The sequence below is a fragment of the Lissotriton vulgaris genome, chromosome 5 (assembly GCF_964263255.1).
Source record: "Lissotriton vulgaris chromosome 5, aLisVul1.2, whole genome shotgun sequence".
Lineage (NCBI taxonomy): Eukaryota > Metazoa > Chordata > Amphibia > Caudata > Salamandridae > Lissotriton > Lissotriton vulgaris.
The window spans coordinates 1,919,850,192-1,919,864,442 of record NC_141693.1 but is presented as its reverse complement, the minus strand read 5'-3'; the positions used below and the strand labels follow the sequence as shown (position 1 = coordinate 1,919,864,442).

At 47.1% G+C, this 14,251-nt stretch overlaps 1 protein-coding gene across 1 annotated transcript in view; it reads right to left on the bottom strand.

Moving 5' to 3' along the window:
• Positions 1 to 14,251, bottom strand: part of LOC147717723 (pyrin-like) — a 141,900-nt gene that overhangs the window by 101,546 nt on the left and 26,103 nt on the right. The gene's annotated exons all lie outside the window — the stretch shown is intronic.

Genomic DNA, 14,251 nt, shown 5'->3' with positions numbered 1-14,251 from the left:
GCAATTTAAGATATCCTTTAACAGGAGCACTATTTGACCGACCAGTTTGTGTCTCATATTATGAGGGTGTCGATTTAACAATAAGTCAGTCGTAAAATCTTCATCAATATCACTATTAATGTACACAGGAGGATTCTCTGTACCTACAGTCTGTACGTTTCTTCTTCTGTTCGCTGTCGACATTTTGTACAAGGTATAATCAAGTTCCCTCTTTTATGTCAGTTCTCCATTCCTTTTGCTGTGAATCCCACCTAGCTTCGGCACAAGGAGGTATAGCCTTCCTGACTCGTCCTTGATATTTTTTCTCTTTTTAGGATGGACTATGTGTTTCTATGCATTAAATGTTTCAAATTGTGTAGGTCTAGGAGGCGGTTTCATTTCATACAATGTCCTCACAAATGTTCAATGTTTCTTACAACAAAGGCCCTATAATGTGGAAATGGTGGTACACCATCCTTCTCACTGATCTTATGCCACTGGCCAAGCCACAGACATGTGTGTAATCCTTTTTCAGTCTGCATAATGTGACTGGGGGTACCTTCAGGTGCTGTCTCCCCTCCTATTCTCGCAGGTATTTTCACATCTCTGTTAATTAGGCTCTGTAGGGCTTTAAAGAATGTCATTTTTGTTCAAATATTGTCTTGTTTACAAATGATTTCTCAAATAAGCCAGGAAATGAATGGTACCCACAATCCTCCTAGTCAGCAATCACAACCAATACCAGCGCAACTTCTTGTGACGTATGTGACTTACCCCAGCATAGCACACTGGGATGTCAATCTTCATCCCTGCAGCAGCTCACCCTTATTTACAATTTTGTGTCAGATCAGTTCTAACATTCACTTCAAGTGAGACTTCGACGATCGGAGTCTCACACGGGTTACTCCCTGTGCACTGAGACCAACTATACCAACGACTTCTTACTATCACAAAAAGTTCAAGTCTGTCTTTAAGACGTTGTTGACAACATCTCACGACAAACACCACAACACAGCAGACAAACACACCCAGTGTCTTCTACACTAAGACTTCATAAGTGTGTATATATATATATATATATATATATATATATATATATCTACCGGGATCTTAGGTCTCGACGGACCCGATAACAACTTCGCCTTCTTTGCTTTATGTGCTACACTCATACATTGTCTTCAACTTTTTCCAACTTTGCATAACATCACTTGGCCATTTCAAAACACAGCAATCTAAACATAAGCATTTACAACGTGAAACCCTATTAACAGTCACACTCCTTTACTGCTACAAGTCATCTCCAGTTTAACTGGTACTCTATTACTCCTTTGTCCGAACCATGGGCATATGTACTTGGACTGGACTGGGGATATTTCTAAATAGGACAAGCTAAATCCCTCATGTCAATGGGCAAAACCATCCTCTGCTATCAGATTGTGTTCCAGAGGAATAGGGCTTTTTTCCTTCTCTTCTTACTCTCTGACTTTCTCTTACTGGGACCTTACTTATCAGTTTATACCTTAACACTTACTATTTTGGTCCTCTGATGAATCTTGCTTGTCGCATTGAGAGGTGAAGGATTTTAGGATGGGCGAACATTTGAAACTGGTTACCAATTTTACAAGTTAGTGATCTGGTTTAAATATATGACTATCAGGGCCACACTGTAAAGGTACAATATAACTACAGGTAACCCAAACCTTCTAAAGAAATTTAGGCAGGTAAGAATCACACATACTAATAACTCCAACGTAGCAATACAGAACAGCAGAAGAAAAACCTGGGGCTCTGTAAATAATATAAGAATATCTCTGCTATACATTAGTTATCTATTACTCCCATGCACAGTTGTGTGGAAAGAACATTAATGAAACTCAAGGAAGACTCGGACATTTAAAGAGTTTCAGTTAATTAATATGAGTAATAATAAGCAATTAATCATTTAGTAAGACATTCAAAATAAGAGTCAAGTAAATCAGTAAAAGTGTAGTGTAAAACTACACATTAAAACAGTTTAAGGGAATAAAACGTTCTCAAAGTCCACAAGTAATCAAAGAACAAAGTCAGTTTTTTTTTGTTTAAATTTCTTTATTGGGAGTTTTACATTACATGGTACATAGTTACGCCTCATTATTAACACATGTTGACAGGTAAGTGCAGATAATTGGATAGTATCGTTGCAGCACGAAACAAAAATCCCATGATATAGTTTGCATCACAGGTGCGATACAATGAGATGAAATGGGGATTACTCTTCAGTTGGACCTCACATGTAGCGATAGGTTCTTTGGTATCTGTGTACGTGTCCCAGAGGTATGGGTTGATGTAAGAACATAGGGCCATATGTATCAAGCCTTTTTTCCCATTTGCAAATGGGCATATTCTCAGAATCGGCCCGTTTGCGAATAGGAAAAAGCCTTTTGGGATGTATTGTCCCAAAATAAAGAATTGCAAAATTTGCGATTCTCTAAAATGCAATTAATGAATAGCAAATTGCAATTCCTTAAATGCAATTCTGGAAGCACGAGAAATTCGCTATTTGGCCTTAAGGAATTGCAAATTACCACCTTTAAAAAAAAGCCATTAGGGCATGTGCACACATGCATATTTCAGGGATGCAACAGGGTGTCCTTTTGGCATCCATGCAACGTTGAAATTGCATTCTCAATTTGCGATTCTCTAATTGGTAATCGCAAATTGAGACTGTCTTCCCATTCATTCCTATGGGCCTCCTATCCCATAGGAATGTATGGAAAGGTATTCCTTATTTGAGAATCTCAATTTGAAATTCGCAAATACGGAATGTGTAGGATTTGCAAAAATGTTAAACATTCCTAATTGCGACTCGCAAATTGCGAGTCGTAATTAAGGAATGTCTCCCCATTCATTCCTATGGGCCGCTATGGGAAGACATTCTCAATTTGCGATTCTCAATTAGAGAATCGCAAATTGAGAATGCAATTTCACGGGTGCTAGGGTGTCAAAAGGATACCCTGTTGCACCCCTGAAATCTGCATATGAGAACATCTTGCACTGACACATGCCCCAAGGGCATGTGTGTGTGTAAAATGGAACTTTGAAAAATTCACTTTAGTGCATTTTTCAAAGTTTTTGCAAATTACCATGAAGTTCAACTTCATGGTAATTTACTTCCCCTATTAGCGAAATCGCAATTTTTTTTACTTTGATGCATTGCATTTAAGGAATCTCAATTTGAGATTCCTTAAATGCAATCACAATTTATGTAGTCGCAATTTTGCGATTTCTTAAATTGCGATTTTTGCATTTGGGATGATGCATCCCAAATGCAAAAATACTTGTCGCAAAGGGACAGATTCTGAGAATCTGCTCCTTTGCGACCGGTTTTTCCTTTGATGCATCTATACCTAAGAAACCTAGAGACTCAGACACAGGTTTAGAAAGCCCTGAGCATCATAAGATGGAACACAGCAAGTTTTACAGTTTTAAACTTAATTTCTTTCAAGAGAGCTATTAAATAACACTTTCTGGGTAAAAGAAAATAGCGACAGAACAGGGCAAAGTGGTCGATGGTTTGGCCAGCCAAATTATCACAGGTATAAGATAATAAAAGTGAGCTTTAGCCACACATAGCTTTAGAAATATTTTCCAGGGTAGAGAATAGATCCAAGCTGGCAAATTTGTTATTTATATATCAAACCAGGGTATAGCTTTGGCGTTGTCTAAAGCAAGCAATCTCTAATAATCGAATAGTTCATGGATAATTAATTTTTATAAGACACAGAGATCTACCTCAACAAAGATCAGGTAGCGATAAGATCAGAAATATATTTAAGACGAAGTTCTTCATAAACGACAAAGGTGGAAGGTATAGTGTTGCGGTCTAGTCTTCTGCCGTCACGAGACTCCTGCAAAGCAGGCTGGGAGTGACGTGACGCGGTGACGGCCATCGGATGATCGCAGCGCGAAACCTGGTGGATGGCTCACCCTAATGCCGAATAAAGAAAGTTTAATGCATGCACGTTTCATGTCCTCATTCCAAGGGGGCAATTAGCAACTTTACAGTGGCGACGAGGAGGCAGACTGTGACGTGGGATCAAGAGGAGACCTAAGACCAGGTCAGGGTAGGTAAGGTTTTATTTTGGAACACGTCTTTTTATGGCGGGTTGTCAGGGTGTCTCTCTGAAAAGCTCTGGGGTCCGTGATGGCGTCTGGTTATGGTCTTGTTTCCAGATGGTTAAGAGGCAGACTTCAGGGAATGTTCCGTTCTTCCTAACTCCTCGTTGGACTCCGCCAGGGAAATGAAACAGGTACAGATCTTCAGGATATGTACTCTATCTGGACTCTCCCACAGGGAACCGGGTAAGTGCAGGGGACACCCGTGCTAAGGTGCTAAACACTTTATTAAACATGAGAAGGTGCAGAGGCGTAATTACTGGTGAGGAGGGTATATTTACACGGTGGGGACAAAGAAAGGTTGGGCAGATTCTCTGGCACACAAGCGGCTATGGTTTAGAAGAACCCCGTCTTCCTACCCAGCCCACCAAACGCTGCCATACCTGTTGTAGCCACACTCCTCCCTCGGGAGTGTGGCACGTCAATTCACAGATCTGGTGGCCTCTTGGCTTACTCTTGTCGTCCCCGGGTCCGCTTCCAAAAGCTCAGTTCTCTGCTCCTCCGGGCCGCTCTCCCACTCTCGATCCTCAGTCGGTAACGTCACACGCCAGAACATCTTCTTCCGCGTTTTTACCCACTAGGAATCCTGCGTCATCATCAGGGGCCGGAGCTGCGTACTCGTGTGTCTTCCAGTTAAAGGGGCCGTCATCCAATTCATCGGCTAGTTCCCAGGAACAGGCTTCTCCCCTGTTCCAGTCATTCTGATAATGAGGCAGATAGGGGGAGGAAGCCAGTTCATTACGCCACCACTCAACATTATCCAGTTCAGCAAGGGTGGAGTGAGGCGGAGGCAGCTGGTCATCACCGTTTGAGGCCCTTGGCGTACACATCGGCGCGCGCCTCTTGCCCTTCCCCCATTCAGCACCTGCTTTCACTATTGGCCCCAGGGGGCTGTGAGGTCCACGCCACACCCACCACGCAGGTGTGCCCGCAAGGGATTACACAGCCTCACTCCAGGCACAGCAACACCAGCACGGAGTACCTGCTCTCACACCTTCATTGCCTACCACGAAGCAGCAGCGTCGGTGAGTACACTGCAGCTAGCGAGCCAGCACGAGAGGCAACCTGCTCACAGTCACACTTGCCTGACCAGGAGGCCATCAGCGTCATTGAACTGCACCGGGGACACAGCCCCGAAGCAAAGCGCCCCGACTTCCACGCCATCCAAATCATGTGCGCACAGACCTTCTCGTTTACTAACCCAGTCCCCTTCCTACCTAAACCAGGAGAACCAGCCATGAAATGGGCCGACTTGAAGGGGTATTTCCTTAACTACCTCTCAGTGCTGGAAGATGCTGTGGAGATAGCGTGCTCTAGACAGCGCAGGAAGAAAATCCTCCTGCATAATTTGGGACCAGAAGGCCTGCGCTTCTACGAAAACAGGGTGAAGAAACCAAGGGCTTCTACTGACGGTGATGTCTTCCAACATGCATTAGAAGACCTACACAACAATTATCAGCCAGTAATCTGCACAGCCATCGACCGGTACAATTTCTCCCAACGCAAACAGACCGAGTCAGAAAAAGTGGAGGACTACATAGCTGCCCTCAAGAAGCTGGCCATCAACTGTAAATTTGGGACCATGCACAATGATCTCATAAGAGAACAAATCATAATGCACACTACCCACTCAAGTGTCCAGGAGAAGCTATGGGTCAGTGGTGAAGCGTCCCTCCTGGAGACCATCGCAATAGTCAAGAGAGTCGAGTTGTCCAAACGGTGCGCCCTCGCTGCCAAGAAAGAACCTGTCCAACAGCCCACAGTGTGCAAAGAGTCGGCCCAGAGGGTCCCAAACGCGAAGCCCATGGCCAACCTAAGCTCAACTACCAGCAGGCAACCTATGCCTAAATCCAAGAGGGCCAGCTGCACTTCGCAGACAAGCAAGGAACCTGCTACAGATGTGGCAGCCAATCTCACATGGCAAACGATCGGAAGTGCCCGGCATTCCATGTCAAATGCACCTTCTGCAGAGTCACTGGACATTTCGGCAAAGTCTGCAGACGGAAGCCCAGAAGTGCTGCAGTCAAATATGTTCAAGATGACTCAGACGACCAAGACGGGGCGACCACTCCTACCAAGATTGCATCCTTTGCATCGAAGACCAAGTCCTGGGCATTGGCGGAGTCACCAAGAAAAAAACTTCCTCCATGCTACTGATTGGGGGCGGACTTAGGCACTATATGGACGATCATCCAAAAACAGAAATGGGACAAAGACTTTGCCCATGTGGTGGGTGACCACCTTCATCCTACTGACGTTCACCCAGTCACGTACACAGAAGAGAGAATCCCAATGGTGGGGTTCCGGCGGCTCCCGTTTGAGTTCAAATGCAGGCACACAACATCAAAGTTGTACGTCGTGCAAAAAGGCCCATCTGTCCTTGGGTGGGCGGACCAGGGAGCGCTGGGCATACAACTCAACCCAGGTGGCAACACACAAGTGCTCCTGATGGACGCTCCATCCACGCCAGCCTAGTTGAAAGCAGAGTTCCATGCAGTCTTCAGCAACCACATCGGGAAAATGTCTAAATTCACCCACAAGATCATGCTCAAAGAAGGAACCGTGCCAGTCTCCCACAAAGTCAGAATTATCCCATTTAACTGCAGAGAGGCCGTACAGCTAGAATTCAAACGGTTGGAAGATGACAACATCATTGAACCAAATGAATTCGCCTAATGGCTTGCGCCCTTGGTGGTGGCGCACAAACAGAACGGGAAGATACGTCTTTGCATTGATCTCCGGGAACTCAACAAAAACATCATAGTTGACAAGTTCCCATTGCCCAAAATAAACGAACTACTGGCACAGACCAAGGGGGTCAAATGGTTCTCCACCGTCAACCTCCAAGCCGCATACCACCAAGTGTCGCTCCACCCATCATGCAGAAAGATCACCTCTTTCATCAAGCCCTTCAGCTGCTATAGGTTCAGACAGTTGCCCTTTCGTCTCGCATCCGCCGCGGCCGTCTTCCAAAAACTCATGCACACACTCTTAAAAGACGTCCTCTACTTCCAGGACGACATCCTCATCATGTGGAAGACCAAGGCCGAACACGACAACATTCTCCACACCGTTCTGCGCACGCTGGCGGCCAACTGCCTCAATGCGGAACTCGAGAAGTTCAAGTTTGGCCTACGCAAAGTGACCTACCTGTGACAAGAGATCAGTGAAGCAGGCATCTCCCCCAAAAATGGCAATCCTGGAAGCCATCATGTCCGCGCCCTCTCCTAAAAACAAAGAGGACGCACGCTTGTTCCTGGGGCTGGTTGAGTTCTATAGCAAGTTCGTCAGGAACTTCGCAACCAAAACGCACAGCTTACGTCAACTGCTGAAAGAAAAGAACGCCTTTTCCTAGTCCGCAGATTCGGAAGTGGAATTCTCTGCCATCAAAAGAGATATTTGCTGGGAGATTCCCATACACGGATTTGACTGCGCCGCACCCAGCATCCGGATCACGGACGCCAGTGACAAAGGATTAGGATCAGTCCTCTCCCAGAGAGCAGTGGATTGCACAGATACCACTGTGGGTTTGCCTCACGATCCCTCACCCCCTGCGAGAAGAAGTATAGCGTGATCGAAAAGGAGATGCTAGCATCCATCTGGGCAATGGAAACATTTCTACAATATCTGGGGAACAAGATTCACGCTCCGCAGGACAAGAGGTGGGGACACGGGAAGGGTTGACAGCCCTAAGGCGATCGGGTCAGATCTGATTTGTTCCAGATACAGGGCGGTACTACGGCATGTTCTCCCATCATTCTACTTGTGATTCTTACAGAACCAGTCCAGCTGTGACTCGACTTGAATATTTCTCCAATCCACACAAACCCGGCCACGATTGACCTGACCACCTTAGGGCACTGAAATGGACAGTCTGCACAGGGAATGGACAGGCTGCACAGGGAATGGACAGGAATGGACAGGATGCACTGGGAATGGACATTCTACACAGGGAATGGACAGTCTGCATAGCCAATGGACAGTCTGCACAGGGAATGGACAGTCCATGCTTCTCTAGGACATAATGCACAGCCTGCACAGGGAATGGACATTCTACACAGGGAATGGACAGTCTGCATATCCAATGGACAGTCTGCACAGGGAATGGACAGTCCATGCTTCTCTAGGACATAATGCACAGTCTGCACAGGGAATGGACAGGCTGCACTGCGAATGGAGAGTCTGCACAGGGAATGGACAGTCCATGCTTCTTTAGGACATAATGGACAGTGCACAGGGAGTGGACAGGCTGCACTGGGAATGGACATTCTACACAGGGAATGGACAGTCTGCACAGCCAATGGACAGTCTGCACAGGGAATGGACAGTCCATGCTTCTCTAGGACCTGATGGATAGTGCACAGGGAGTGGACAGGCTGCACTGGGTATGGACATTATACACAGGGAATGGACAGTCTGCACAGGGAACGGACAGTCTGCGCAGGGAATGGACAGTCCATGCTTCTCTAGGACATAAAGGACAGTCTGCACAGGGAATGGACAGGCTGCACTGGGAATGGACATTCTACACAGGGAATGATCAGGCTGCACGGGGAATGGACAGTCTGCACAGGGAATGAACAGGCTGCACTGGAAATAGACAGGCTGCACTGGGAATGGACAGTCCATGCTTCTCTAGAACATAAAGGACAGTCAGTACTGGGAATGGACAGTCTGGACAGGGAATGGACAGTCCATGCTTCTCTAGGACATAATGGACAGCCTGCACAGGAAATGGATAGCCTGCACGGGGAATGGACAGGCCGCACCGTGAATGGACAGTCCATGCTTCTCTAGGACATAATGGACAGTCTGCACTGGGAATGGACAGTCTGCACAGGGAATGGACAGTCCATGCTTCTCTGGGACATAATGGACAGTCTGTACTGGGAATGAACAGGCTGCACAGGGAATGAACAGTCTGCACAGGGAACAGACAGTCCATGCTTCTCTAGGACATAATGGACAGTCTGCACAGGGAATGGACAGGCTGCACTGGGAATGGACAGTCTGCACAGGGAATGGACTGTCTGCACAGGGAATGGACAGTCCATGCTTCTCTAGGACATAATGGAAGTCTGTACTGGGAATGAACAGGCTGCACAGGGAATGAACAGTCTGCACAGGGAACAGACAGTCCATGCTTCTCTAGGACATAATGGACAGTCTGCACAGGGAATGGACAGGCTGCACTGGGAATGGACAGTCTGCACAGGGAATGGACAGTCTGTACTGGGAATGGACAGTCTGCACAGGGAATGGACAGTCTGCACAGGGAACAGACAGTCCATGCTTCTCTAGGACATAATGGACAGTGCACAGGGAGTGGAAAGGCTGCACTGGGAATGGACATTCTCCATAGGGAATGGACAGTCTGCACAGGGAATGGACAGTCTGCACAGGGAATGGACAGACCATGCTTCTCTAGGACATAATGGACAGTGCACAGGGAGTGGACAGGCTGCACTGGGTATTGACATTCTACACTGGGAATGGACATTCTACACAGGGAATTGACAGTCTGCACAGGGAATGGACAGTCTGCACAGGGAATGGACAGTCTGCACAGGGAATGGACAGTCCATGCTTCTCTAGGACATAATGGACAGTCTGCACAGGGAATGGACAGGCTGCACTGGGAATGGACATTCTACACAGGGAATGGACAGTCTGCACAGGAAATGGACAGTCCATGCTTCTCTATGACATAATGGACAGTCTGCACAGGGAATGGACAGGCTGCACTGGGAATGGACAGTCTGCACAGAGAATGGACAGTCTGCACAGGGAATGAACAGTCCATGTTTCTCTAGGACATAATGGACAGTCTGCACAGGGAATGGACATTCTACACAGGGAATGGACAGGCTGCACTGGGAATGGACAGCCTGCACAGGGAATTGACAGGCTGCACTGGGGGTTCATCACCACCCCCTTTTCTGAATCATTTTTGTCCACCATAAGCGTGGAAGGGTATACTCAGATGTGAGTCCCTAGCTCATTGCACCATCAGGATTCAAGCAAGCCGGGCCGAAGACGGCTGAAATGCCAGAAACCGGTCCCCGGTAGCTTGTTTCCTTCCCAGTATAAGAATTGGCTTGGTAGTTTGGTCTGCCCTGTTCCCATGATGCACTGGGCCAGGGTCAGACTAATTTGCATATAGCCAAGTTCTGAGCTGGGATGGTGCAGTGAGCTAAAAAACGGTGATGGATCAAGCCCTGATCTTTGGACTGGGTAAGAGTGGTCTGCTTAATTCAGACACTCTGTTCATCACCACCCCCTTTTCTGAATCATTTTTGTCCACCATAAGCGTGGAAGGGTATACTCAGATGTGAGTCCCTAGCTCATTGCACCATCAGGATTCAAGCAAGCCGGGCCAAAGACGGCTGAAATGCCAGAAACCGGTCCCCGGTAGCTTGTTTCCTTCCCAGTATAAGAATTGGCTTGGTAGTTTGGTCTGCCCTGTTCCCATGATGCACTGGGCCAGGGTCAGACTAGTTTGCATATAGCCAAGTTCTGAGCTGGGATGGTGCAGTGAGCTAAAAAACGGTGATGGATCAAGCCCTGATCTTTGGACTGGGTAAGAGTGGTCTGCTTAATTCAGACACTCTGTTCATCACCACCCCCTTTTCTGAATCATTTTTGTCCACATATAAGCGTGGAAGGGTATACTCAGATGTGAGTCCCTAGCTCATTGCACCATCAGGATTCAAGCAAGCCGGGCCGAAGACGGCTGAAATGCCAGAAACCGGTCCCCGGTAGCTTGTTTCCTTCCCAGTATAAGAATTGGCTTGGTAGTTTGGTCTGCCCTGTTCCCATGATGCACTGGGCCAGGGTCAGACTAATTTGCATATAGCCAAGTTCTGAGCTGGGATGGTGCAGTGAGCTAAAAATCGGTAATGGATCAAGCCCTGATCTTTGGACTGGGTAAGAGTGGTCTGCTTAATTCAGACACTCTGTTCATCACCACCCCCTTTTCTGAATCATTTTTGTCCACCATAAGCGTGGAAGGGTATATTCAGATGTGAGTCCCTAGCTCATTGCACCATCGGGATTCAAGCAAGCCGGGCCGAAGACGGCTGAAATGCCAGAAACCGGTCCCCGGTAGCTTGTTTCCTTCCCAGTATAAGAATTGGCTTGGTAGTTTGGTCTGCCCTGTTCCCATGATGCACTGGGCCAGGGTCAGACTAATTTGCATATAGCCAAGTTCTGAGCTGGGATGGTGCAGTGAGCTAAAAAACGGTGATGGATCAAGCCCTGATCTTTGGACTGGGTAAGAGTGGTCTGCTTAATTCAGACACTCTGTTCATCACCACCCCCTTTTCTGAATCATTTTTGTCCACCATAAGCGTGGAAGGGTATACTCAGATGTGAGTCTCTAGCTCATTGCACCATCAGGATTCAAGCAAGCCGGGCCGAAGACGGCTGAAATGCCAGAAACCGGTCCCCGGTAGCTTGTTTCCTTCCCAGTATAAGAATTGGCTTGGTAGTTTGGTCTGCCCTGTTCCCATGATGCACTGGGCCAGGGTCAGACTAATTTGCATATAGCCAAGTTCTGAGCTGGGATGGTGCAGTGAGCTAAAAAACGGTGATGGATCAAGCCCTGATCTTTGGACTGGGTAAGAGTGGTCTGCTTAATTCAGACACTCTGTTCATCACCACCCCCTTTTCTGAATCATCCCTGTTATAGTCAGCAGTCCATCATGGCTGCCTCTGATCTATCTATACTACTATTATAAAGAGAGAACTTGCACCTTTTGGCCAGGTAAACTCGGGAACCACAGCGCCAATCTACACACCCGATACATCTATGAAAATGTCAGGGTGTGTAGATGGACATAGGCTATATAAATAAAAATAAAAAAGTAAATTAAAAAAATTCAGTTTGAAAACAAAGTAGTCCCCTGAAAGTAGCGCCGGCCGGGACCTAGCGCTGGCCGCGACGCGACGTGCGTGATGACCGTGACGCGACATGCGTGATGACGACGAAGGAGGAGCGGCGGTGCAGTGTGGAGCGGCTGTGCAGTGAGGAGTGGCGGCACAGGTAAGGAAAGGGAAAGTTTTCGAGCTTTTCCTAAACTCTCAGTGCGAGACTGTGTGATGCAGGGGGAGGCGTCCCGGGGGAGGGGTGAAGTGAGGCAGACAGACGACATGAGCGGGAGTGAGTCGGGGTGGGAGGGGGGCGGGAGGGAGTCGGGAGGGGGGCCTGGTCCGTGTCCGTGCATGGGCATGCACGGACAATGTCGGGGCGAGCGGGGGCCTGGGCGGCCGTTGGCCCCGAAGCCTCATTGCCCCCGGGCAACGCTGGGGCGGGCTGCTAGTACTAATATAATAAAGAGAGAGCCCAAACCTTTGAGGCGGGTAAACTCCGGAACCACAGCACCATTCGGCACACCCACTACAGCGTTGGAAACAACAGTATCAGCAGATGGACATAGCCTATACAGCAGCCCAAAATATGCATTAGAAGGGGAATAGAATGTTTTGCGCAAAGTAGTCCGTTGTGGGCGTGTGCGTTGTGCTGTCGGCAAAAGACTGCAGGATTATACCGCTTGCGAGAAGTGTTCTGTGTGGGACTAGCGTTCCAATACGAGTGGGCGTGTCCTTCAGCATTGTTGTGGGCGTTGGAGTTTGACGCGATGTTGTGCGTCTAAGTTGGGTAGGCTGGAGCGGACAAGCACGTTCGGGGATGGAGCGAACACACACGCGTCGACTGGAGCGGAAAAAAACTTTTGCGGCTGGAGCGGACACAGTTCGCATATTGCTGTGGCGTCCGCTACAGCGGACAAACACGGTCGGGGCTGAAGCGTGTTAAGGTACATATTGCAGTGGCATCGGCTACAGCGGACAAACACGTTCGCGGCTGGAGCGTGTTAAGGTTTTAAAATAAAAACACGTTTGCGGCTAAAGCGTGTTAAGGTTTTGAAATACAGTATTATTACCTACCCGAACCATTGAAGACTGCCAATAAAATTGATTATAAAAAAAAAAAAAAACATTGAAGACATTCTGCTTTCATGCCCGGACAACGTCGGGACAGGCTGCTAGTTTGTAATAAAGAGGGGGACATGCCACCGTACTGCTTATTACAGTCTTTCTAAGTGCATCTATGATTATTTAAAACAAAATATGATTACTTGTTGTATATGCCCATTGACTGGCTCACTTGTGAGCCGTCCCACCAGCCACATAGCATTGCACCCTGTTGTTCCGATAAACTTAAGTATGGCTTACAAAACCTATTTCTCTCTGTATTGTCCACTGCTTCCACCCCATGTTCTGTGCAGTGTGGAGTGGCACCTAAACTACAGCTTTGTGCTATGACGACTGAATGGAGCTTCCGCTGAACTGTTTCTGTGTAAAGGATTCTAGTTCTGCAGAGTAGAATGAGATATTGTAGTGTTTGGCAGTTACGTTTATTGAGTGCCTTGTCCATAAAGCAGTAATTCAATAGATACAAATTCAGATGTAGCAAACCTAAAAAGAGCCCATTTAATTTAGCATATGGGATAGAAAAATCGGACCAAGATAGCAGTAGCGACATTGTATTCCCTACTTAATGTGCAAGTGAACATATCTTGCTTTAACACATTTGTTATGACTGTTCTTATGAAACTTGCTTTGCTGTGGCCAGTTTTAATCTTATTTTCTGAGAGAAACATGTATTGCACCCTATGTTTGCGGCAGGCCTGGCACCCAATAGAGCTTACTGCACATAGCCTTGGAAAGCAGACATTGAGAGAATAATCTGACCTACCCATACTTACCTCCCTGTTTCTTCCCTTGTCCTTAGTTATTTAAGAAAAAAAGATTTTGTCAGCGAGCAATAAAAAGCTATTCTTTGGCATTTTTGGAGTGTTCTTTGTCACCCAAATTGACAGTCAGTTGCGTGGGCCATTGGACTTACCTTGATCTCTTAAAAGAAAAGGTAAACCATGAATTGCATTGTAGGGCTGTAAAGCCTGTGGAGTGTTTCTTATAAGTACCACCGTTGTGAGGGTAATGAGTAGAGCTGGCATTGTACTGCTCCCGCAACTTTTTGCAGTAAGAACAGGGTGGCTAACATGTATCCCGGTTGACAGAGAAGCACTCTGCTATGTCTGTGTGTACAAACCAC